The sequence below is a fragment of the Oryctolagus cuniculus genome, chromosome 1, assembly GCF_051225735.1.
Source record: "Oryctolagus cuniculus isolate XC-2025 breed Fujian yellow rabbit chromosome 1, ASM5122573v1, whole genome shotgun sequence".
Lineage (NCBI taxonomy): Eukaryota > Metazoa > Chordata > Mammalia > Lagomorpha > Leporidae > Oryctolagus > Oryctolagus cuniculus.
In genome coordinates, this window is record NC_142867.1 from 209,101,487 (window position 1) to 209,124,212 (window position 22,726).

General features: G+C 42.4%; 1 long non-coding RNA gene across 1 annotated transcript in view; it reads left to right on the forward strand.

The window, feature by feature from the left end:
• The first annotated feature begins 422 nt into the window (after positions 1-422).
• The window catches only part of LOC138847438 (uncharacterized), a 35,162-nt gene continuing 12,858 nt past the window's right edge, over positions 423-22,726 (forward strand). The window contains exon 1 of the long non-coding RNA XR_011385268.2: positions 423-787. This is a non-coding gene — a long non-coding RNA (uncharacterized LOC138847438). The remainder of the gene's footprint in view (positions 788-22,726) is intronic.

Consider the following 22,726-nt stretch of genomic DNA (forward strand, 5'->3'; position numbering starts at 1 on the left):
GCAGCGTACTCAGCCGAGTTGGGATTGGCAGAGAAGGACTATAAAGGAGGAGAGAAACGGCATGCACGGGGTAACATCTATGGGGAACATCTAGCTGAAGGAACACCCGTGCAGCCCCCGAGAAAGCCGGCCGGCGGTGTGCCGCTCCCCTGCGGAAGTGGGGAATGCGGCCAGGGGGAACTGCCCTTCCACGGAGGTGGAAGGGATAGTAGCCAACCCGGGAAGAACCAGCAGCAAACCCGGGGAGGGCCGAGCAGACGAAAGAACAGCGCAGGGTCCTGTGTCGTTCCTCCACGAAGAGGGGGAGCGACAGAAAATTATAACTCTGGTGCCCAATTATGGATGTTAGAAAACTCAAGCTCTGCCACACACATTTATAATCTGGGATCTATTTTTCCAACACGTGAGGAGTTCAAAAGTTCAGGCAGGGCAGGTTTATAGCCATCACTAATTACCATGGGGAGCTAGGGAAAGTTACTTTATCTGTCTAGGTATTAATTTTGTTCATTGTAAAATGAGAGCTTTGGAATGCATGCTTTTCAATGTCCCATATGACTCTCAGCAAAGTTCAGAAAAGGAAGCATAGAAGTATCCTTTGGAATAAGCAGAATCGGCATCTGCTGACACACTGTTTTGAGAGCCAAGAAGAGCCTCCATCCAAAAATATCCTGGTCACAGTAGCTGAGGACCAAACCCTACAAGCTAAGTTGTGGAGAGCAGTGGAAGACACAGAGCCTTTGAAATCAGCCCTGGTCTCCAATCCCAGCTCTGTCACAGCTTGCCATCAGTAAGTGAGTACTTCATCTTTCTGAGCCTTAGTTTTCTCACCTATAAAATGGTCATGCTTGGCTCACACTCTTATTCACATCCATCAGCAACGGTCCAAGTGCAGTAGCAGTGGGCTAGCATTGCGGCAGGGTGGGATAAGCTGCTGCTCGCAATCCCATATCACAGCAGTGACTCAAGTCCCTGCTGCTGTGCTCCCGTTTCCGCTCCCTGCTAACACTCCTGAGAAGGCAGTGGAAGCTGGCCCAAGTGCTTGGGCCCCTGCCACTCATGTGGGAGACCCGGATGGAGCTCCAGGCTCCTGGCTTTGACCTGGTCCAGTTCTGGCTGTTGCAGCCATTTGGGGACAAAAGCAGAGGATGGAAGATATGTTTCTGTCTGTCCCTCTGCCTTTCAAATAATTAAAAATAAATCTAAAAAAAAAAATGTGCAGCAAATGTCAGAGGGGTGGGCCTCTCCAGCCTGCAGGGTCAGTAATGAGGCAGCAAAGATGAATTCAGATCTAACAGCCTCTACTCTCAGGGGCAGGATGAGATGTCACCTGCGCCACTCTGCACATGGAGACTTAACTCTGGTGCCTCCCAAAGCTCAGCCTCGCTAGAAACATCAATGTTTCTCAGGTCCAGCCTGCACATGATTACAATGAGTCATCTCCAAATAAAGGAGGGTTAACTGTAATAGTATGTTAAGAGGCGATTTTATGGATTAATTTCCTTCTGCCCAGCGAATGGCACAGAATCCTCTTAAATGTTTTTTAGAGTCTGGGAGACTAGAGTTCAATTTAGTTCATTAATTTCTAGAACACCAAAAAAACTGCAAGTAATGTGTTCAAATATGCTTCATTACTGTTTTTATAATCTTGGCTTAATTTTTTGTCACAACAACTTGAGGGCCTGCATGACAGCTTAAATCAACACTTAATTGTTGTGCGTCTAGAAAAAGGACCTCACATAGAAGTTCCAAAATGAGATCAAATGGAAAAAGTCTTTCACTTGGCTGCACTCATTAAATAATTATACCATTTTTATAATTATACCCACTGTTTATACAGAGGATTTTGCTGAAGTTTGTTGAAATCCCCATCATTTTTTTTTAAAGATTCAGTCATGTATTTATTCAAAAGTTAGAGAGAGGCAGAGAGAGAGAGAGAGAGAGATCTTCCATCTGCTGGTTCTGGTTCACTCCCCAAATGCCTGCAATGGCTGGGGCTGCGCCAGGTGGAAGCCAGGAACCAGGAGCTTCACCTGGGTCTCCTAGAGGGATGGCAGGGACCCAAGTACCTAGGCCATCTTCTGCTGCTTTTTCCCAGGTACACTAGCAAGCAGTTGGATTGGAAGTGGGGCAACTGGAACCCAACCCAGCGCCCACACACGATGCTGGCTTCACAGGTGGCACTTAATCCACTGTGCCACAGTGCCAGCCCCGAAATTTCCATCATTCTTGATGCCAAAATATTATACCTGCCAACAACTTAGAAGAGATTGCCTATTTATATCTGTTAACAAATAGATCTGAAATCCATTTAAATTCTGTAGGAGGTTACTAAACATATTAGAAATGTCTTTTAATTTTTGATTGACACATAATTATACACTCATATTTATTTATAGGGTAAAATGTGATGTTTCTGTACAGGTATACATTTTGTAATGATCAAATTAGAGTAATTAGCATATCCATTACTGCAAACACTTATCACTTCTTTGTGGCAAGAACATTAAAAATTCTCTCCTGGCTATTTTAATCCTCTCCTGGCTACAATACATCCTGCTATATAGAAGAACACCAGGACATGTTTTTCCTATCTAATTATAACATTGTACCCCTTGACTAACCTCTTCCTATTACCTCCCCCTTTGAAAACCACAATTCTACTCTCAACTTCTATAGGAGCCACTTTTCTAGGAAACATATATGAGTGAAATCACGTGGTGTTTGTCTTTGAGTGTGTGGTTTATTTCACCTAACATAATGTCATGTAGGTTCATCTCTAATGTTACAAATGACAGGATCTTGACCTATTTTTATGGCTGATAAGTAATAGTACTCCATTTTGTAAACATACCACATTTTCTTTATCCATGCATCTGCTGATGGATACTGATGCTGATTCCATATCTTGGCTATTGTCAACAGTGCAATAAGGGTCTTTGGGCTTCCTGAATCTGAATACCCCAATCTTTCCCATAATTTAGAAAGTTGTCAGCAATTATTTTGTTGAATGCATTTTCTATATCGTTTTCCTTCTCTTCCCCCTTCTGGAATATCCTTTTTGCAAACGTTTGCTTACTTAATGGTATCCTATAAGTCTCAAAGGCTTTCTCTGTTCTAGCCAGGTTTGTTTTTTTTTTTCCTTTTTTGCCTGAGTTATTTCCTACAATCTGTCTTCAAGCTCAGGAATTCTTTTTTCTGCTTGCTCAATTTTTCTGTTGAGACTTTTTTTTAACAAAATTTCATTCCTTTTTAATTTTTTTGAAGACTTCTTTATTTATTTGAAAAGCAGACTTACAGAGAGGCAAGGGCAGAGAGAGAGAGAGAGAGAGAGAGAGAGAGGTCTTCTATCTGCTGTTTCACTCCCCCAAATGGTCACAATGGCCAGAGCTGGGCCGATCCGAAGCCAGAATCCTGGAGTTTTTCCGGGTCTCCCATGCAGGTGCAGGGGTCCAAGGACTTGGGCCATCCTCCACTGCTTTCCCAGGCCATAGCAGAGAGCTGGATTGGAAGTGGAGCAGCTGGGATTCAAACTGGCACCCATTTGGGATGCTGGCCCTGCAAGCAACAGTTTTACCCGCTACGCCACAGCACTAGCCCCAGATCTACCTCCCTCTCTGCCTTTCAAATAAATAAATAAATAAAAATTTTAAGGATTGAAAGAGAGGAAGTAGTAGACTCCAAACACGAAGAAAGGTAATGGAAAAGCTAGTTGTCTGATTTGATTGGTTTACATGTGTACATGTGTTGAAAGATTGCCTTATACATGTTAATAAAAAATTTTAAATAGGGGCTGGCACTGTAGTGTAGAACGTTATGCTTCCACCTTCAGTGCCAGCATCCCATATGGGTGCCAGATCGAGTCCTGGATGCTCCACTTCTGATCCAGCTCTCTGCTACTATGCCTGGAAAAGCAGTGGAGGATGGCCCAAGTGCTTGGGCACCTGTGTAGGAGACTCAGATGAAGCTCCTGGCTCCTGGCTTCCTCCCAGCCCAGCCCCAGCTGTCGTGGACATTTGCGGAGTAAAACAGTGAATGGAAGACTCTCTCTCTCTCTCTCTCTCTCTCTGCCTTCAAATAAACACATAAATAAATAGAGCTTTAAAAGAAAGTATGCGCCACCCAAGTTTTTCCAAGGTAGTGACAGCTATTTCATAGAACCTCAGAGTGGGAGGGGCCTCAAGATGGCTCCAGACAACAAGATCCTGGGTGGGACTGGGCACAGCATGAGCTGGACTCTTTCTCAAGGGCAATGCAGCAGCTGACAACACAGCAGCTTCCCAAACTGGGCTCTGGGCCTGGAAGGGCCCCAGTGCTCAACTGTGATAAATGCCTCAGACACGTGGGGCCTGAGTGGGGGGTTGCCAGGACTTCCTGCTTACCCTTGTCTCACTAAACCCTCTTGCCTCAGGGATGAGCTTAAGCGAGCAGCAAATGCTTGTGCTTAGGTTCCTTCTTTATCAGACCACATGCATCTCCTTGCTCGGGAAAGTGTTGCCCAGTGCTCGCTTTCCTGTTTCATGCCCCAGTGCGTGTTGTCTTCCCCCTGCACTGCTCTAGGTTGGAGGAGGGGTTCTGGAGGAGTCACGTGGCAATGGGCTGATGCAATTCCAGAGGCTCAGTCTGCAAGTAGTGGCTTGGAGAAGGGACCTTGGCCTCTGCCCAGCACTGCTTTTTCACCTTGGCAGGCCTCATAACTGAGGCCTGGAATTAATTCCTTCTCCCTCCCTCAAGCAGGAAGCATCTGTGTCCACACTGTGGTGCTTGGAGTTGGGGGAGGGGTACCTGGGCAACTCTTTCCTGTCTTCTTCAATGCATCTTTTGTCATTATAACACTAAAACCAGGCACTGTGGTCTTTGGCTTGGCTTCCCCAGCTCTTGTAAGGTAGACTGGTGTGTGAATTCATCTTGGTGTCTCTATGCAGAGTCCTATTCGACTGCCATCCTTTTCTGCCTCGGAACTTCTTTTTCTAAGTTTATTAAGTATGCAGGTGACAACGTATACCATTTCCACAGGTAAACAATATGAGAAGAGAAACATTCCCTAAGAGCTATTTTCAAAATTGTCCTATAGGTTTCTTTCAAAAGGCAGTTTGTTTCTCATTATTAAATGTCACTTTTACCTTGAAGAACAAGCTATTTAATCTGTGCTTTTTAATTTATCTGTTAGATGGCATACTGTGACACCCACTTGCCATTACATGGGAGATCAATAAATTAGAGATTTGTCCTTAACTTCAGTGACATTTTTGAGTTCTTTGACACAAGAAAAACAGTCAACCTGTATGTTCATGGCTACCCCTATCTCATAAAGCACAGGTTGGCAAACCAATGGCCCTTGAATCAAATATATTCCCCTCCTGTTTTATAACAAAGTTTCATTGGAACACAGTCACTTACCTATTATCTAATGCCTGCTTTCACCCTATTAGGGGAGTTGAGTAGTTGAGATAGAGACCATATGGCCTGCAAAGCCTAAAAAATTGACTATGTTCCTGTGTACTGAAGAAGGTTGCCAGTCACTGCTCCAGATAAAGATTTTAATACTAAATATTCCATTTTCACAAAATTCACCATACTTGTATTCCTGGAATTTTAACTATTATGGCTTTGATTTCTTTGCTGCAATAACTGCATATAAATTAGGTAGAGAGAAAATTTCACTCATGCTTCTCTCCCTCTCTTCTTACCCCTTCTTTTGTTTAAGAAATTATTAATACCTTTATAATTAACATAGCCCTTCCAGCATATCTTTTTCTTAGTGGAGAGGGATAAAGAGAATTGTTTTTCCTGTATTTCATTATAGTAACAGAATCTAACAAATTCCATAAACTGAGACAAGTCAGAAGCATCTGTATTTTCACCCAATCATGTCAGCAATGTCAAATCTATCCTAATGCTTGGTTCTTCAGATATTCAACGACAGCTTCATAACTGACATCTGCTGACAAGGGCACACATTCTTGCTTATGATTTTAGCTAACTTTTACCATGGCAAAAGAACAGTGTTTCCTTAATGGAATGTAGATTTTAACCTCTGTTCTTAAGCAAAAAATTATAAAGTTAGTGAAATTATGTTAAGTAAAATTGAGCATTCCCTGACTGAAATGTTACTATTTAAAAAGTTATAAAAATTTGCCTTCGTACTGTGACAGCTTCATTTCTAAATGTCAGGATAGCCATGACAGCTCCATGAACAAAATCCAAGCACAGGGCACACTCTGGGGCTATGTTCATTGTCAGCAGTCTTAGACTAAAACCCGTAGTTCCTAAAGTCTCCATGAAAATGTCTTATCTTGTGGATCACTTCCTGTCAGATCCAACTACATCATCAGAGTTTTTTCTCTTAATGTTGCAAAGAGCTCATAACAGGAGTAGAGATGTTTGCTCTGCCATCTTCTCTTCATTCCTTGTGCTTGCATTATAGGCATTATCTGGAATTTACAATTACATTCTGGGTATCTTTTTAAGCCTTTTGTTTATTTTGTGAGGATTACTTTAGTTCAAACTAGATAATATATTATGAGAATCTACATAAGCCCATATAAACTGCGATATTCCACCATATGCTGAAAGCCAACATCCACAGAAAGCAACTTGCCTATACCCCATGTTGTGGAAGCCCCCCTTTCCTTCAAAACACCTGTGAACTACTCTTGACATTCGATCCACATGAAGGCAAAAAGATCAATGATCAATCTCTATCATGTAAATGCATAATACTTAGATTTTCTTGTTTTTTTAGATACACACATTATATAAATCATATATTCATTTTATACCCTGGTGGATTATCTTGTATAATCTACTTTGGAGACCAATGTACTATACAACAATGCTGTCACTTAAAAACATACACACAATACTTGGAAAAAGCGAGGTGAGAATTATTCTGTTGACACAAATACACACACACACACACACACATAAAATATCAGATGCTATGAGTGTTAGAAAAATGAATCCAAGTTGGTCAGACATGGACTGCCTCATTGTGAGATAATGAACCAAGGTGAAAAAGTAGGGTCAAAGATACCATGAATAAAAAGAAACACATGCTCCACAGAGAGAAATCCAGAAGGCACAAAAACAGAGATAAAAGGGAAAATGGTATAAGAAAAAGAGCTGTTTTATTTCTTTACTTTCCACTTCCCCTTTACAAATTCTGTAAGGCCCTACTATGCTTCATTCTTTTCTCCCACAATGTCTATTACATTGCTTCACTGTCCAGGAATTGGTTATTGGAGCTACATCATAAGCATTATAATTTTACTTGAGCTGATCTAAGTGAATTCTCTTCCCTACAACCAATCAGTCCCTAACCAAGAATAATTTGGCACCAGAAAACAGAGTTGCTAGCAACAAACACCAGAGAAAATTAGGAATGATTATTGCAGAAAAACCATGACACTCTCCTAACTTCCCATCGTCAGCCTCCACCAAGATGAGAAGCTAGAGGTGTCAGATATGTAGAGAATTAGCTGGTTAAATTCTACCTTAAGTCTCCATCTCCAAGAAAATGTAAGCAAAGTATTATGAGAAGGAGAAGAGAAAAAAACGCTTCCCAGTTGCCTGTCTTGAAACAGATAGAGAAAAAGAAGAATACTCTGGACTGATAACATCTACTTATTGCTATTCCAGCTCAGGGGTTCTGGGGAGTTTAGCTAATCTTATCTAGGTAGAGGTGTAGAAACTCATACCTATTTTTGCCTTGAGGGTCTAGGCATTCTCTTTAGTCTAACAACTTTTGTAGAAATCTGTAAGGAATAGTTGGCCAATGTCAGAAATAAACTTATGGTATAAGGTGTGCATTACTTCTACCAGGAGGAAAGCTATTGGAACACCTGATATAAAATAAGCAAGGTTTCATGAAGAATGCACACTTTCTTTTCAGAAGCCCTAGGAAGAGTTAAGGTGAGGTTTTCAACCTTATGAAAACTGCAGAATCAGCTGGAAAGTTTTCTGAATCAACATGTCTCCAGGTCTCAAAGACAGGGCCTATCATAGATGACCTCTCAACTTGCTTGCCCAGATTTTTCAGGTAGGGGCTCTATCTTGAATCCCTTTGACTGTGAGCCAAGGGCTCTGATAATTTCTTCACAATATCCCTTTATCCTTTCTTTTTTAATTTAATAAATAATTTTTATTATTTTAATTTGTATTTATTTATTTATTTATTTGAAAGTCAGAGTTACACAGAGAGAGGAGAGAGAGAGAGAGAGAGAGAGAGGTCTTCCATCCACTGATTCACTCCCTAAATGGCCACAATGGCTGGAGCTGCGCTGATGGTATAAGCCAGGAGCCAGGAGTTTCTTCCGGGTCTCCCATGCAGGTGCAGGGGCCCAAGGACTTGGGCCATCTTCTACTGCTTTCCCAGGCCATAGCAGAGAGCTGGATCGGAAGTGGAGCAGCCAGGTCTCAAACCGGCACCTATATGGGATGCCAGCACTTCAGGCCAGGGCGTTAACCTGCTGCGCCACAGAGGTGGCCCCCTTTATCCTTTCATACATGAGATTTTATTTTTTCTCCTCACCAACCAAGTCCTTAACGAATGGACTCAGGATCATGAGAAAGACTCTTTATATGGTCAATGAAAAACCAAAACATGATAAGAAGAAAGGCACACAATCCATAAAATGGTGCCTATTTTTCAAATGTGTTAAAGCACTTTTGAAACAATAGTCTTTAAAGGAGGTACCTTTCTCTGAAGGGAGGAGAGAACCTCCACTTTGACTATGACCTTGTCTAAACAAGATAAGAGTCGGAGAATTCAAGGGGCTTCCATAGCCTTGGAAACTCATGACTGGAGCATGGGGAGATTACTGAGGCCATAAACAAGAGTGTCAATTTGTAAAGTCAACAACAGGAGTCACTGTGCACTTACTCCTCATGTAGGATCTCTGTCCTTAATGTGCTGTACATTGAGACTTAATGCTATAATGAGTACTCAAACAGTATATTTCACTTTGTGTTTCTATGTGGGTGCAAACTGTTGAAAGCTTTACTTAATGTATACTAAACTGATCTTCTGAAAAAAAAAAAAAAAAGAAGAAGAAGAAGAAGAAGAAGAAATTATCAATTCCCAACTTGACTCTCACTGGGATTAAACATGACAATAGGTCTGATCTGATTTCATCATCATTTAAAAAATCATCTATTATTTTTCACTTTATGTTTCTGTGTGGGAGCAAACTGTTGAAATCTTTACTTAATGTATGCTAAACTGATCTTCTGTATATAAAGAGAATCAAAAATGAATCTTGATGTGAATGGAAGGGGAGAGGGAGTGGGAGAGGGAAGGGTTGCGGGTGGGAGGGACATTATGGGGGGGAAGCCATTGTAATCCATAAGCTGTACTTTGGAAATTTATATTCATTAAATAAAAGTTAAAAAAAAGAAACAATAGTTTTTAAAATACTTATGCTTAAATCTACACTTCCTGAAAGGGAATGGAGATTAGAAAGATGATTAAATAGATGATGATGATGATGATGGAGTTTGTCTTAGTACATTTTGTACTGCTGTAACAAAATACCCCAGACTGAGTAATTTATAAAGGACAGGAATTTACCTACCATAGTCCTGGAGATTCAGAAGTCCAAGATCAAGCCTCTGGTAGTTTATGGCAGTTGTCTGATGAAGAATGTTGCCTGCTTAAAGACGGCACCGTGTTGCTACATCCTCTCATATGGAAAAATGCTGTGCCCTCTTATGGCAGAAAGGAAAGCAAGACAGATGCTATCTGAAGCCTCTTTTATAAGGGTCTGAATCTCATTCATAAAGAAAGGAGCCTTCGTGATGCAATCATCGCTTAAAGGCCACCCATCAATACTATCACATTGCCCACTCAGTGTCAGTATGTGAATTTTGGAAGTACATATTCAACCCACAGTATGACTTCTATTTTCAGGAAGGTGTCCATTGCTCTAAAATGCGTTAAATGGTTCCTTCTAATTCAAACCAGTAAAGGCAAGCAGTCTTCGGTTTCCATTCTAACATAAGTTACAGATTAAGCAAATAAAAAATATATAACTTTATCGCAAAACTCTTCCAGCCTGCAGATAATGCTTTAAGTCCACTTAACATGAGTGCTTTCATTGAAAAACAATCAGAATCTAGGTGTTGGAATGGGGATACCTGAAAGGAACCAGAGGGACTTAGAAGGTTGACCCCTAGGAACTGCATAACTTCAATTGGGTACTATTCCTTCTAACAGGGAGAACCTACAGTTCCCACGTTCTGGGTCTAAAGAACTTAATCCTTTGCCACACAGATGAATCTTTGCTATCCTTCTGCAGCAGGAAGCAATAATTATCCTTTCAAAATGACCACATATCCTCTCAAAATTGGAGTTTTTCATTGTGATTATTACATTCCTCAATTGGACATGAGTTGCTAAGCCAAGAGAAATCTCATTCAAAGCAGTGTAAGAAAGAGGAAGATGCCTCAGAGATTTGGACTTGGAGCTGAATCTGCTAGTAAGGATTCCAGGGGCCAGCGCTGTGGCACAGAAGGTTAAGCCACCACCTGCAGTGCCAGCATCCCATATGGGTGATGGTTCGTGTCCAAACTGCCCCACTTCCAGTTCAGCTCCCTGGTAATGCCCCTGGGAAAGCAGTGGAAGACGGCCCAAGTGCTTGGGTTCTGCACTCAAGTGGGAGACCCAGATGAAGCTCTCAGCTCCTGGCTTCAGCCTGGCCCCACCCTGGCTGTTTGCACCATTTCAGGAGTGAACCAGTAGATGGAAGATCTCTCTCTTTCTCTCTCTCCCCTCCCCTCCCCTCAACTCTTCCTTTAAAGTCAATAAATCTTTAAAAAAGATTCCAAATTGTATGACTTTGGGAAGGAGATGAGTCTCTTTTAGGGATCTGTATGATGGCTATGCTATTTTGGTGTCGAATTTTCTTAGAATACTTATTGGGAGAAAAAGTTTGTGTTTGAACCAAGGATTGACTATAGTAATTGATTTTCCCTCCCAGGAAGCTTTCACATCTTCCTTTCATTAAGAGATTCAGGCAAATGATTTAGGCCTGGCCAATTCTCTCAGCAATAGCAAGGGCACAAGATGCAGCACATAATACAAAGACAACTAGAATTATTCAGGATTGTAATAGACACTCAAGGAGAAAGGTGTTGTTTCTGTTCTCTGAGTTACTTTCCCTAGAACTATCAGTACCATCAGTCTATATGGAGAAGTAGGAGAGAATGCAAAGAGAAACAAACACACGCAGAGATGACCACAAGAGCAGGAGAAAGTGTCTCCTGGTTGTAGGAAGGCCTCACTTAGAGTGCTGCAGCCCTGTTCTGTGGACTACTCCCTCCCTGCTCTGGGATCCACTAAAGCTGCTAGTTTAAATCGAGTCTCCATCACTTTGGAGAGGTCTAATACATGACCAGAACTATGGGAGACTTGGAGGGATAATTCAACAAAAGTTTAGGAGTTAGTTGTTGATGTTGTTGTTAATTGTAATATATATCTAGGGTAAAAAAGTAAACAGCACACAGAACGTGTGTTACGTAATTATAAAATCTGTCATCTTTCTACCACCCCCAGAACTCCTCTGCTGAGGAAAAAAATGCGAACAGTTTCTTCCGTGTCCCCTTCCAGGAATTTTCTTAAGTTAACTTGAGAGCACTCTAAAGGAACAAGGAGAGAACAAAGCTCATGAGATGTATTATTCTTAGATCTAACTCAGAAAGGCAAAGATGTAGCAATATTATGTCTATTTTTCCTTCTTTCCTCACTATACTGGGTTTAAACTTGCAGTTGTAAGATTCCCTCCCTATGAGCTTTTACATTTTATATTTTAAGTAAAATCCCACTAGGGAAGTACTAGCTAATGAGTTTTGTTTTGTCATCATGTAGAACTTTCACAGCATCCTTTAAAACATCTTGAAACAATTAAAAAAATCACTGAACTTCACAGGAAGCTGGTGTGTGTTTCTAAGACCTATAAACAGAGAGGGATTTATTTTTAACTCCATATCTATGCTGCCTGGTTTGAGATTTCACTTTTGCAAAATAGAGCTCAGATGACTGTCACCGTGGATTCAGTTTTTTTGTCTTTAAATTTGAAGGGCAACAGAAATTGCTGGAAGATTATGTTTAAGTGGTACAGCAAATTTAAATGTATTTTGGAAGTAGCTACACAATACATAAACATGTGACCAAAAATAGATGCTGCAGAACACTGTGATTGTACTAAATGCCACTAAATTATTTGCTTTAAATGGTCTATTTTCAGTTATGTGAATCTCACTCCAGTAATAATGACTTTAAGAAAGTGGTATTTAAAAAAGTTGTACCTATTGCAAAGCCAATCTAAATCATAGATTTTTTTTTTCAAAGTCATCATCTCTGGTAAAAATAGGAATTAACTTGTTAAAAATCTATGCTGTGGGTTGGTGTTTGGCCTCTCAGTTAAGACGTCACTGGGAACACCCATGTCCCTTATCAGAGTGCCTGAGCTCAAGTCCTGACTCATCTCCTGATTATAATTTCTGGCTAATGCAGACCCTGAGAGATGGTATTGAAGGGATCAAGTAGTTAGGTACCTCTAACCCACCTAGAGACTCAGACTGAATTCCTAGCTCCCCCACTGTTTCCTGGCTCAGCCCCAGCTGTTGCAGGCATTTGGGTGGTGCACAGTAGATGGGAGCTCGCTTGCTCTCGCTCTTGCTCTCTCTCTACCTCTCAGACTTTTAAAAAGAACTTACTCTCAAACAACGCTTGTGCTAAAAGCTTTCTAATAAGCAGTGTATATGTTAAATTATTGGGGTTTGTATTGTCATGCATTGGGTTAAGCTGCCTCCTGGGACACCTGCATCCTATATTGAAGTGTCTGGTTCAAGTCCCTGTTACTCTGTGCTTCTGATTCAGTTTCCTGCTAATGTATCTGAGAGAGAATAGATGATGGCTCAAAGACTTGTGATGATCAGAAGCTCGGATGAGGGCAAGTTGAATTTAAAATATCTATTTTTTTTTTATTTTATTTGACAGAGTTATAGACAGTGAGCGAGAGACACAGAAAAAGGTGTTCCTTTCATTGGTTCACTCCCCAAATGGCTGCTACAGCCAGCGCTGCACCGATCCCGAGCCAGGTGCTTCTTCCTGGTCTCCCATGCAGGCGCAGGCACCCAAGCACCTGGGCCATCCTCCACTGCCTTTCCGGGCCACAGCACAGAGCTGGACAGGAAGAGGAGCAGCTGGGACTAGAACCTGGCGCCCAAATGGGATGCCGGCGCTGCAGGCGAAGGATTAACCAAGTGAGCCATGGCACCACCCCTAAAATATCTATTAGAAAACCAAGTGAGATAGCTCCTAAAATTAAGGGGATTTTCAGAAGTATTGAGCTCTCCAGTCCCTGGGCCTCTCTTCAAAGCAATAACATTTAATTATACCAGTATCTGTCAAATCCAGTGTTTTATTTTTCCCTGAAAAGTGAGGTCCTTACCTTGTTCTATTCTGAAACTGTGACATGATTCACTTTGAATCCCTTCACTTGTTTTCTCAGATAAGAATATTAATTTATTTCAGGCAATATTTACCACTCTTTAAAAAAAGATGCTACTGTACTTCGATATTTTTTAAGAAAACAAAGGTTAAATATTTTCCAAAATTTATATTAAAAAGAATCCACAAATGATGATTACAAAGGTGTGTTTTCCCAGACTGTGCAGGAATTTCTGCTAAATGAATCATGACACCCCTCAAAGGAAACCGGACCCTATGACTGTGTTATATCTGACATATGTTGCCACATCTGTGTTCATTGCCTAGGGCTACTACAACAAAACACCATAAACTTTGTGGCTTAAGACAACAGGAATTTATTCTCTGTCAGTTCAGGAAGTTCTAAATCCAAAATCAAGGTGTTAACAGTACAACACTCTCTTTGAAGTTCCCAGGAGGGGATTCTTTGCCCTTCTCCCCTGTGTGTTTGTGTCCTTACATGGCATTTTCTTCTCTGTGTGTCTGCATCCAAATCTCCCCATCTTACAATGCCAGTCATCAGACTTAGGGCCTGCCCTAGTCCAATATGACCTCCGTTTAAACTCATTATATTTGCAAAGACTTTATTTCCAAGTAAGATCACTATCATGGGTAGCAGAGCTTAAGACTTCAACATATCTTTCTGAGGGGACACACATCAATCCATAAAACACTAAACCTCATTCATTCATTCACTGAGAATCTTCCCTGTGTTTGACACATTTGTATTTACCGGCAATCCTAGTCCTTGCAGTTAGAGAATCATGGTCTAGTGTGGGAGACAGATACTTGAAGCTTAGTGTGGTAAAAGAATTTAGAAACACGGAGATTCAGATAGGAGACCCTTATCTCAACCTGGGAAATCAAAGAAATCCTTGCTGGAGAAGTGGCCTCCAATCTAAGACCCCGATGGTGAAGTTGGATGCACAGGAAAGACAACTCCAAACAGAGGGACAACATTTGTTGCAGCCTGGATGTCAAAGAAATCGTGCTGCTATCTGGGGACCACTGTAGAATCCAAGTGGCGGTAGTGGTCACGACAAGAAGTGAGGCTGTGCAAATATACAAGGAATAGGTCAGGAGGGACTTTATTGGCATACTAAGGATGGCATTTGTCTTGTAGACCAGCAGCCCTCCAATGCCATCTCCAAAGAGTGTCCCATCACTCTGCAGTCATTTGATTAATCTAAATTAGATTATATCCTATTATATGCCTACAAATCACATCATTTTCTCATCTACCTTATAATGATGGGAAAAAGGAGGTGGAGTGACAGCTATCACACAGGAAACCAAGTACCGTGTGATATGCCCATAATATGAATGTCCTCCTTCAGGTATATATCAAGAAGGAGAACATACCCACAGGCAATGGGACACGACTGAAAGGTTTCCAGTAGAAAATAATGTGATCACATCATGTATTCTGGGAGAGAGTCGAGACTAGAGAACAATGAAAGGCCATTGTACTAACCTAAGTGACAGATAATGGTGGCCTAAACCATAGTAGTGGCAATGAAGATGGAGAGACGTAAACAGAGTACATTAAGATAAAATCAAATGGATTTTCAGTTTAGGCATGCACAAGGCACCATAGGCATCTCACAGTTGTACAGAGCAGACAGAGAGGACAAAACAAAATCCTGACCCTTTATGTACACAGCTGTATTTTCAGCAGCAGGAAAATAAGCCTGGCTATGCTGGCAAATATCAGACTGGTAGGCACATGGGCGAGGTATGGCCAAAGGACAAAGCAAGCCCATGCATGGTTGACCCAACTGTCCCAATCAAATGAGTGGAGCACAATAGAGAAGAATCCAAGCATCTCATTTCCCTCCCATCAGGCGAACTGGCCAGCAGACAGGTAGGAAGTTATTTGTAGACAAGTGTCCATAGGCAGCAATGGACTAGAACAAAGATCCAGCTTTCTGTCTTAGGGAGATGTGCTGGCAATTGCCACATAGGAACAGGGCCTGGTACCAGGCTGAGTACAGCCCTAAAGTCAGATCTATGAGTTGTGCTAACAGTGGCCAAGGGAGAGAGCAGACGTCACTTGAGAAACAGTGTCACAGCATGACACTAAATAAAACCATAAATGCAGGCGGATGACTGGCCACCAAGCTTCACCAGTGGCATTAAGGTAATTGATCTACTTCCTTGCTGACTTGGTTTTGACTCAGAAACCCAGGGCATGAGTGAGAGGGCAACTGAAAGTCAGGTGTCCAAAGGAGAGTATCTGGGCAACATAAAGCCATGGGAACTGAGGGAGCAGGCCAATAGGTCTAAATTGTTGTGCTTGCCTGTGCACTATGTCCTCCTCTGATATAGATGCTCATGAAGAAGACATAGTTATAGCAGAATTGCCAGGTTGGAGGTCTAAGGGGGTAATGTTAAGAAACAGTCTTGCATTCTATCAACATTTATGGAGCACTTGGTGTGTTCCTAGCTCTTGCTTTGGAGCATACTAAGATGCCAAATTCATCATAGTCTCTGCCTTCAAGTATTCTGCAGTGGAACAAGCATGATGGGAGACTCACAAATAACTGTGAGAAAGCCCAGTCAAATGCAGTGGAGCGGAGAGGATAAATGAAGAACAAAAAAGTCTCGGAAGGTTTTTGAGAAGAAGGGCTGGTGTTGTGGCATAGCAGGTAAAGTTGTCACCTGACATTCATGCCAGCACCCCATATGGCTACCGGTTCATGTTCTGGCTGCTCCACTTCAAACTAGCTCCCTGCTAAAGGCCTGGGAAAGGCAATGGAAGATGGCCCAGGTGTTTGGGCCCAGACCACTCACGTGGGAGACCTGGATGAAGCTCCTGGCCCGTGACTTCTGTCTGGCCCAGCCCTGAGCACTGAGGCCATTTGGGGAGTAAACAAGCAGATGGAAGATTTCTGTCTCTCCCTGTCTCTCTGTAATTCTGCCTTTCAAATAAATAAATAAATACATCTTTTTAAAGAACTTTAAAAACAAAGACTTTATTTATTTTTATTTTTTTTAGCTTTTATTTAATGAATATAAATTTCCAAAGCACAGCTTATGGATTACAATGGCTTCCCCCCCATAACGTCCCTCCCACCCGCAACCCTCCCCTTTCCCACTCCCTCGCCCCTTCCATTCACATCAAGATTCATTTTCGATTCTATTTATATACAGAAGATCAGTTTAGCATACATTAAGTAAAGATTTCAACAGTTTGCTCCCACACAGAAACATAAAGTGAAAAATACTGTTTGAGTACTAGTTATAGCATTAAATCACAATGTACAGCACACTAAGGACAAAGATCCTACATGAGGAGTAAGTGCACAGTGACTCCTGTTGTTGACTTAACAAATTGACACTCTTGTTTATGGCATCAGTAATCACCCTAGGCTCTTGTCATGAGCTGCCAAGGCTATGGAAGCCCCCTGAGTTCACCGACTCTGATCATATTTAGACAAGACCATGGTCAAAGTGGAAGTTCTCTCCTCCCTTCGGGGAAAGGTACCTCCTTCTTTGATGACCCGTTCTTTCCACTGGGATCTCACTTGCGGAGATCTTTCATTTAGGTTTTTTTTTTTTTTCCCCAGAGTGTCTTGGCTTTCCATGCCTGAAATAGTCTCATGGGCTTTTCAGCCGGATCCGCATGCCTTAAGGGCTGATTCTGAGGCCAGAGTGCTGTTTAGGACATCTGCCATTCTATGGGTCTGCTGTGTATCTCACTTCCCATGTTGGATCATTCTTTCCCTTTTTTATTCTATCAGCTAGTATTTGCAGACACTATCCTTGTTTATGTGCTCCCTTTGGTTCTTAGTCCTATCATTATGATCAATTGTGAACAGAAATTGATCACTGGGACTAGTGAGATGGCATTGGTACATGCCACCTTGATGGGATTGAATTGGAATCCCTGGTATGTTTCTAACTCTACCATTTGAGGTAAGTCAGCTTGAGCATGTCCCGAATTGCACATCTCTCCCCTCTCTTATTCCCACTCTTATATTTAACAGCGATCACTTTTCAGTTAAGTTTCAGCACTTAAGAAGAATTGTGTATTGATTACAGTATTCAACCAAAAGTATTAAGTAGAACAAACAAAAGAAATACTAAGAGGGATAACATATTAATTGCTCATCAACAGTCAGGGTGAGGGCTGATCAAGTCACCGTTTCTCATAGTGTTCATTTCACTTTAACAGGTTTCCTTTTTGGTGCTCAGTTAGTTGTCACCTATCAAGGAGAACAAGTGGTATTTGTCCCTTTGGGATTGGCTTATTTCACTCAGCATATTGTTTTCCAAATTCCTAACAGGGATCACTTTTCAGTTAAAATTTAAATACCTAAGAATAATTGTGTGTTAATTACAGAGTTCAATCAATGGTACTAGAACAAAAAAAAAGTACTAAAATGGATAAAGTATTACATTGTACATCAACCGTCAGGACAAGAGCTGATCAAGTCACTGTTTCTCATAGTGTCCATTTCACTTCAACAAGTTTCCCCTTTGGTGCTCAGTTAGTTGTCGCTGATCAGGGAGAACATATGATATTTGTCCCTTTGGGACTGGCTTAATTCACTCAGCATGATGTTTTCCACATTCCTCCATCTTGTTGCAAATGACCGGGTTTTGCTGTTTTTGACTGCTGTATAGTATTCTATAGAGTACATGTCCCATAATTTCTTTATCCAGTCTACTGTTGATGGGCATTTGGGTTGGTTCCAGGTCTTAGCTATTGTGAATTGAGCTGCAATAAACATTAATGTGCAGACAGCTTTTTTGTTTGCCAATTTCATTTCCTTTGGGTAAATTCCAAGGAGTGGGATGGCTGGGTTGAATGGTAGGGTTATATTCAGGCTTCTGAGGAATCTCCAGACTGACTTCCATAGTGGCTTGACCAGTTTGCATTCCCACCAACAGTGGGTTAGTGTCCCTTTTCCCCCACATCCTCTCCAACATCTATTGTTAGTAGATTTCTGAATGTGAGCCATTATAACTGGCGTGAGGTGAAACCTCATTGTGGTTTTGATTTGCATTTCCCTGATTGCTAGTGATCTTGAACATTTTTTCATGTGTCTGTTGGCCATTTGGATTTCCTCTTTTGAAAAATGTCTATTGAGGTCCTTGGCCCATCTCTTAAGTGGGTTGTTGGTTTTGATGTTGTGGAGTTTCATGATTTCTTTGTAGATTCTGGTTATCAACCCTTTATCAGTTGCATAGTTTGCAAATATTTTTTCCCATTCTGTTGGTTGCCTCTTCACTTTCCTGGCTGTTTCTTTTGCAGTACAGAAACTTCTCAATTTGATGCAATCCCAATAGTTGATTTTGGCTTTGACTGCCTGTGCTTCTGGGGTCTTTTCCAAGAAGTCATTGCCGGTACCTATATCTTGCAGGGTTTTTCCAATGCTCTCTAATCATTTGATAGTGTCGGGTCGTAGATTTAAGTCTTTAATCCATGTTGAGTGAATTTTTGTGTAAGGTGAAAGGTAGGGGTCTTGCTTCATGATTCTGCATGTGGAAATCCAGTTTTCCCAGCACCATTTATTGAATAGACTCTCTTTACTCCAGGGATTGGTTTTGTATCCTTGATCAAATATGAGTTGGCTGTAGATGTTTGGGTTGATTTCTGGTGTTTCAATTCTGTTCCATTGGTCTATCCATCTGTTTCTGTACCAGTACCATGCTGTTTTGATTACAACTGCCCTGTAGTATGTCCTGAAATCTGGTATTGTGATGCCTCCAGCTTTGTTTTTGTTGTACAAGATTGCTTTAGCTATTTGAGGTCTCCTGTGTCTCCATATGAATTTCAGCATCATTTTTTGAGAAGAGACCACAGCCATTTTCTACCTAGACACCATTATCAGAGACTTAACCACTTCCGTGTGGCACCACCTGCTTCAACTCCAGGTCTGGCACAACAGCCATTGTTAGTTTATCCACATCTCCCTCAACTCTCTCTTTTTATTTTTTTAAAGATTTATGTATTTGAAAGTCAGAGTTATAGAGAGGCAGGGGCAGAGGCAGAGGCGAGAGAGAGAGAGAGAGAGAGAGAAAGAGGTTAGAGCTGGGGTGATCCGAAGCCAGGAGCCAGCGGCTTCTTCCAGGTCTCCCATGTGGGTGCAGGGGCCCAAGAACTTCTACTGCTTTTTCAGGCCTTAGCAGAGAGCTCGATCTGAAGTTGAGCAGCCAGGACTTGAACTGGTGCCCATATGGGATGCTGGCACTGGAGCCGGTGACCCTTCCCTCAACTCTCTGTCTTGAGTGTTGTGTGTAATATAACAGAGTTAGCCTAGGATTTCACAGGCCAGGACTGAAAGTCCCTAGGTCTGTTAGTCACTCAATAAGTAGGCACACAGACATTTTCTGACCTTGAATGCACTTCCATTTTACTCACCATAAGATGAGAATAAAGTCAAAGCATACTTCACAGGGCTGTTTCAGGGACTAAATGAAGTAATGTACATAAATCGGGGGTATAAACTTTCAAGAGTTGGAAAGACATTATTTTCATGGAGTCCCAATGTGAGTTCAAATTGTTGCTTTCAGCTATACCTGGGTGTGTGTGACAAGCTGGTACAGGGGCCTCTGGGAGTCAGTCCATGTGAGGATGAGGGAGTCGTTGTGCTCATGTGCCAGAAAAAGAGACAAAGACCAGTGGGAAGCATGTGGGAAGCTTCAGATGTCTGTGTCCGTGCCCCACCCAGACCCCCTGCTGGGAGTCAGAACTAAGCAGAGAGAGAGGCTCCACACACAAGCTGAGGGAGCAGAAGGGGACATGGCATTGCCACTTTAGTTGCCTGATGAGAAACTAGGATGCAGAAAGGCACATGCTCTTCCCAGAACAGGCGGAACTCCAGAGCAAAGTTCCTAATCTGGGGGAAAGTGTTCTTTGTGCAGGCACAACCACAGGAGGTGCCTGCTGCACCTCACCCTCAGCAGGCCAGGGGGCCTGGAGACTCTGTCAGTATGGAGTGTGAGACAGAGTGGATGGGAAACGCTCCTGGGGCCAAGTCTCAAGGGCACGTGATAGCAGTGACTGGTCATTGCTCCTCACGTGAGTCCAGCAGTGGGGGTGGTGTGGGGGACGCCTGGACAAACTCAAGTCGCATTATTATGAAATCAGGGTGAGTTTCAGATGTCGTGTGAGTCCAGACGCCATTAGTTGCTATTTCCATTTGCTTCAGTTGCTTCATGTTCTCAGCAAGTCTGAGAAGGGAACTCTGTCACCCCACAAGGCAAAAGTCCTCCTCTTGACAAAGACCACCCAGAGGCGAGTGGAGGCATTGGAAAGCACCTGACACGAGATTTCAACAAAGGCTGCTCAAATGAGCAGCAGTGGCCAGTAAACTCACTCTCTTGGCTCTCATCTCTCTCGGTGTTTTCCAAGCCTGGAGGGGGAGGGAGGGGTGAAGAGAAGGATGTGCAAGGTTACGATATAGGAGCAACATGGTGAGGCAGGGAAGCAGGAGAGGCCCAACATCTGTACACCAAGAAAATGCAAAATGGCCCTTTTAATTGGAGGTGAGGCAAAGATGAGGCAGTGAGAAGAAAATGCACACCCCTCCCACCTCCAAAGATATAGCAGGAGGTCTGGCCAATGGTGAGAATGTCAGATTTTTCCTTTCTCTCAGCCCACTGCTGTTAAGTCTAGAATTCTGGCCGAGGCATCTTGAGAAAAGCTGTGGACGTGCCCAGCATTGGACATGCCACACAGACGCCTGCACTCACTCAACAAGGAGAGAGGAAATAATTCATCCAAGCTCTGCCAAGACAGCTTTCTGGCCCTCTGATGCTCTCAGAGGTTGAAGGTTGGCTTTTGCCAGACAGGGCGGAGTCCAGCAAGAAACAGGGGTCTGGGTCTCCTGGGCGATCTGAAATCTGTGCACAAATGCCAGCTCTCAGACCGCTCCATCCAGCCTAACAGTGCCCCGGGCCCTTGCATATCCTCAAGTCAGCTTCACCTGGCAAATTCTGCCTCTGACAGAGTCTGAACACCCGTTTCTTAGCCCATACTGCCTTCCAATCATGGCTCCGAGGGAAAGAGACTTGGCCCTGACTGCTGTGGAAGAGCTCAGTCTTAGAATCAGCTGGGGTGGAAGGACAATAGAGCCGTGAGTCCCATAGTCCGCAGTGAGCGAGCAGGTATGGGTCTGGGGAGAGGGTGCCGCATCCTAGAGGCGGAGTGATTTCAGTGGAGTTTGAACAGGAAGGAGGCAGAAGCCAGTGCTGTGGTAGCTGGTAAAGCTGCCTCACTGCTGGTATCCTATCGCTGGTTCAAGCCCAGCTGCTCCACTCTGACCCAGCTCTCTGTTAGGGCCTGGGAAAGCAGCCCCTGGACCCGTGTGGGAGACCTGGAAGAAGCTCCAGGCTCCTGGCTTCAGATCTGCCCAGCTCCAGCCCTTGCAGCCATTTGGGGAGAGAACCTGTGGATGGAAAGCTTCTCTTTCTCTCTGCCTCTGCCTCCCTGTAACTCTGCCTTTCAAATAAATAAATACATCTTTAAAAATTAAAAAAAAAATAGGAAGTAGGAGCTCACCAGGCAGAAAAGGAAATAAAAAGGAATAGTAATTTTGTTAGTGCTTACTGTGTGCCAGGCAGTGTGTGAGTGTGTGAGTGGTGTTTCATGGAGAGATAAGAACAGGTACAGTCTTAGACTTGTACATGTTATGGTATATGGACAGAATGTAAATTCCACATAAATATAGGAATGTATTGTGACAGTTGTCAAAAGATAAGGCTAGAAAGGTAAGTCAACATTGAGAAGACATCAAAAGTTTATATATATATATATATATATATATAGACTCATAGGTCTGGAAAGATAACATATCAATATACTAGCATTGGTTATAATGGTGAAGATTTTAGTGAGTTTTATTTTTACTCTTTATGTATCTATGATTTTTTTCTATCTACAATTTCTATGTATCTATGATTTTTTTCCAACAAAAAGAAAAGAGGAAAAAGAGGTATCTACAAATACTTTCTGTGTACTTTCTGCAGGTACTGGAAAGCCACTGAAAATTCTTGAGAAGACCTAAAAAACTATGTGTGAGCTATTGAGGGCTGCTGAAGTAGAAAGGCCCTTGGTGACTCACTTCAATTCCTGCTTCCCAGGAACCAACTTCATGCTACCTGCAGTCCCTGAAGTCAAGGCTATAGGATTAAACTTCCAGTCCCATGAGATAGGAGGCTGCCGGTCATGAGCAAAGAGGCACAGTCCATGTGATGCATTTCTCTGCCCACTCAGAGCTCCCCATA